Below are 5,000 nucleotides of genomic sequence, written 5' to 3' on the forward strand. Positions count from 1 at the left end.
ATTAACACAAACACATATATATATGTAAATATGAGTGTGTGTTATATGAAATGTTGTCGCGCGCGTGTGTGTGTTTTGTGTGTATTATGTACAAACAGACACCACAAAACACCCTCACCACACCACACCGCGCGCGATTCTTTACATATACGCACACACTCATATTGTGTTAGTGTTAATATCAGGATCATTGTTTGGAATAGAAAGATCCTTATTTGTAGGCTCTTTTAATAAACTCACCTTAAACGTTTCGAGTGGCTTTACACTCGTCTTCAGTGTGAAACATGGAACATATAGAAGGGGTTAAAATATTATCATGTACAAGTTAACAAAGTATTTTTTAAATCTTTTTATAGTTTTATAGTTCAGAGGTCATGCAAAAAGAAGCTGTGTTGGAATTACATATAGAATAATCAGTTTAATCAAATCAGAGACAAAGTGGTTTTATACAATTATGTTTACAGACAGAGCACAATGATGAGAAGAAAATTAGAGGGCCTATACAAAATATAGAACATCACAAATTTTGCTTAAAATTACTTTTAGTACTAGTGATAGTCATGAGAGAAAATCTAGATTTCGTAAAAATAAGGAATAGATAAATAAATATATTAACTTGATTTTTTAAATCATTGTGTTCATACAACCCAGTAACTGATACAAGTATTATCTGATAGAAAGAACTGCTTGGCCAAAGGAAGTATATTATACTTACAGCATTACAATTTCAACAGATTTCCTGTTTAAGTTAGACTCCTACGGATACGAGGAAAGGGTAAACATACACAAATCATTAATAGTAACCATAGATTTCTCTAAATAACTTAAACTAAAAATTGGATCTGTACGTCCACGTATGAGGTTCCTGGAAGGGTGCACGGCTCCAATTGGACGGGTGTCGAGTTGCTAATGGATGCGAGCTGTGTGAGTGGCAATAATATGTAAGTGATACAAAAAAGGCACCTAATAACCAATAGGCTGACCATATGAAAAATCTTTCAAAAAAGGGTAAAGGATAATGCATTTATTATCTACTGTCTTCTGTATTTCTAGCATAATTAAAGGTACAGTGTGGGCATGCTCATTATCTTCGGTCAGATAGTAATCAATCTTCATTAACTATATAGTGACCGGGATGCAGAAAGTGCTTTAGGACTAAATAATGTTTCTTGGCAGTTTTGCATAGCAAGAGACGCAGCATCAGCCTGAGCTTGACGATACTGTTGTTTGTAAATAAAACAGAAGAAATATTTCCATAATAGATAATATAATCTTATTTAACAAACACACAGAATACTTTCTCAGGGATGTAATAGATAAAATGTTCCATAATTGTCTCAAAATAGGATGGTAATGTACAAGCCATCCGAAAACTTGTTTTGACATTAGAAGAATGTAATACGTGTTTATTATTGAACCCTTTACAAACACACACACTGAAAAATGCAGAAAGGATATATATATATATATATATATATATATATATATATATATAATATATATATATATATTTATATATATATATATATATGCACACACACACACACACACACACACACACACACACACACACACCACACACACACCACACACACATATATATATATATATATATTATATATATTTTATATATATATATATATAATATATATATATATATTTTATATATATATATATATGTGTGTGTGTGGGGTGTGTGTGTGTGTGTGCACACACACATATGTGTGTATATATGTATGTATGCATATATGTATATAATGTATATATGTATATATATATATTATATATATATTATATATATATTATATATATATATATATATATATATATAATATATATATGTAAATATATATATATATATATATGTATTATATATATAAATATATATATATATATGTGTGTTTTGTGTGTGTGTGTGTGTTGTGTGGGGTTTTGTGTGCACACATATGTGTGTATATATGTATGTATGTATATATATATATATATTTTATAATATATATATATAATATATATATATATATATAATATATATATATCTGTAATATATATATAATTATTATATATATATATAATATATAATAAAATATATATATATAATATATAATATATGTAAATATATATAATATATATATATATAATATATAAAATTATCTGCATATATATGTGCATATATATATATATATATATATACGTATGTCTATATATTTCTATGTATATATATGTATATATATATACATATATCTCCGGGACTTTGCTAGGTCCCAGAAAATGAGGATCTCTGACTCCTGGTACCAGCGCTCCAACCCACATCGCTGGACTTGGTACAGCGATACGGGTAATGTGGCCCAAAGGAGATCGACCACATTCTTGTTACACGCGATGGAGGATCCTCCAGAACCGGGGGGTTTCCCGGGAGTGCCGAGTTCTGTGGCACCGACCATAGGCTGCTTGTGGCTACCCTGCGGGTCCACTTCAAAACTCCCCGTCCCTCCAGTGGCCACCCTAAGGTGTTTCACTTGGACAGCCTAAGGGAGGAGGAGTGTGCCCGTGGGTTCGCCATGGCAGTCTCTGACCGATTCACAGAAACCAGCAACCTGACGCACCCATTTTGCTCTGTGGGAGTCCTTCAAGCGGCGTAACACTCGAAGCAGCTCGGGAGTCCTTGGCGTACGCCCAAGGACAAGGCAGAAAAACCATCTCCCTGGAGACATTAGGGGCCCTGAAGCGTGTCGCAAGGCTCGGCTAATGGGAATAAAGTCTTGCGTCGTTTCATGGTGCGTAGGGCTGGGACACTGCTGAGAAGGGACAAGGAACAGTCCATCAGGAATCTTGCTGAGGAGGTCAAAGGCCATTTTTTGGGTAAATGACCTTCGCCCTGCCTACCAAGCCCTGAGAAAACTAAACCCTAAGCCCTCCTCACAGATGACTGCAGTCCGATCAGCGGATGGACGGATCATCTCAGATCATTTGGGGTTCGTGAACTTTTGGCTGAGTATTTTGAACAGTGTACCAGGTAGACCCTCCAACAGTTAGTTTTGGATGCAAGCGATGTCTCAGTGCCTGTGCCGGACCCACCCATCAGCGAGGAACCTCCTACCCTAACAGGGGTTTTGGGCTGGCGATTTCCAGCTGAAGAGTGGGAAAGCTGCAGGCATATGTGATATCCCTGCCGAACTGCTAAAGGCTGGGGGTAAACCTATGGCTGGGGGCCTGCATACAGTCCTGACTGCCTTTGGCAGTCTGGTTCCATTCCCCCTGACCTGCTGGGGGGCGTGGTCATCCCTCTCTGGAAGGGGAAAGGGGATCTTTTGGGACTGTAGGACTACCGTGGCATTACACTGCTCAGAAACCATGCAAGGTTCTCGCCCACATTCTTCTGAAACGATCCGCAACCACCTACTGAGCATCAGAGACCGGAGCAGTCTGGATTTACTCCTGGCAAGTCCACAATAGACCGTATACAAAGCGCTTCGAGTAATTGTGGAACGCCCGTCGTGAGTTTGGTCGTGGGTTGCTTGCAGCCTACATCGACCTCAAGAAGGGAGACCCCTGAGGCTCAGAGGAATTCCGACACAGATTATTGGCCTGATACAAGCCTCTATACTGGTACTGAGTGCTGTAAAGTGTGGGGGGGGTATGTCGAACTCTTCCCTGTTAATTCAGGGGTGAGGCAAGGCTGCTTTCCTTTTCCCAACCTTTCCAACACTTTATGGACTGGATAATGGGCCAGAGCTACTACCAAAGTCAATGCGGAGCAACACTAGGCAATTTTAAAGTCTGGGACCTTGACTTTGCCGACGATGTTGCCATCCTATCTGAGTCTTTGGGAGTCACTTGTGGCGGCTCTTATGCATTAGCAATGAGGCGAAGCCCTAGGCCTAGAGGTCTCCTGGAACAAGACCAAGATTTTAGGACTTTGGGGCCTGTTAGGGAACCCGTTCAGTTGATCCATGCTTGCGGCGAGGACGTTTTAAGTTACAGAAAGTTTTACATACCTTGGTAGCGTAGTCCATATCTCTGGTTGTTTAGACCAGGAAGTCAGTAAAACGGATTGGTCTGGCAACAGGAGCCATGACTCGATCAACAAGAGCGTTTTTGGGGATGTCGGTACTTATTGCAGGACCAAGCTGCGTGTCTTCAAGGCCTTGATACTTCCAGTTTTGCTCTATGGAAACGAAACCTGGACGCTATCCAGTGCCTCGGAGTCTCGCCTTGATGCCTTTTGTAACAAGTCCCTTCGCCGGATCATGGGGTACAGTTGGCAGGCGGTTACACCGTGAGACTGGCATGGGACCTGTTTTCTTGCATAATCCGGGATCGCCAACTCAGGCTTATGGCCACCTAGCTCGCCTCCCTATGGACGACCCCGCCCTCAGGTTGTCCCCTCTGCGAGACAACCCTGGGTGGAGAGACCTGTGGGACTCCTAGGAGATCATGGCTTGGGCAGCTCGACGAGACCTGTCATGAGGAATTAGAGATGGGCCGTTGTGCCTGCCCGGAGAACTCGCCTCGAGGGATCCTCGTGGCTGGGAAAGCGAAGGGTGGATGCGGCCATGCGCCCCCGTCGGCGGGTTTGCCCCTTGATGATGAAGAAAAAGAGAGATGGATGAAAATGTATATATAAGTATACATATGTAAAATATATATTATATATATATATATATATATATATATATATATATTTTATATATAATATATATATTAAAATATATATATATATTTTTGTGTGTGTGTGTGTGTGTGCACACACACATATGTGTGTATATATGTATGTATGTATGTATGTATATATGTAATATATAATTTATATATTATATATATATATATATATATATATATATATATATATATATATATATAATATATATTTATGTATATATATATATATATATATATATATATATAGTTATATATATATATTATATATATATAAAATATATATATGTGTGTGTGTGTGTTGTGTGTGTGTGTTTGTTGTGTGTGTGCACACATATGTTTGT

The sequence above is a fragment of the Penaeus monodon genome, chromosome 6 (genome assembly GCF_015228065.2).
Source record: "Penaeus monodon isolate SGIC_2016 chromosome 6, NSTDA_Pmon_1, whole genome shotgun sequence".
In the NCBI taxonomy this organism is placed as follows: Eukaryota; Metazoa; Arthropoda; class Malacostraca; order Decapoda; family Penaeidae; genus Penaeus; species Penaeus monodon.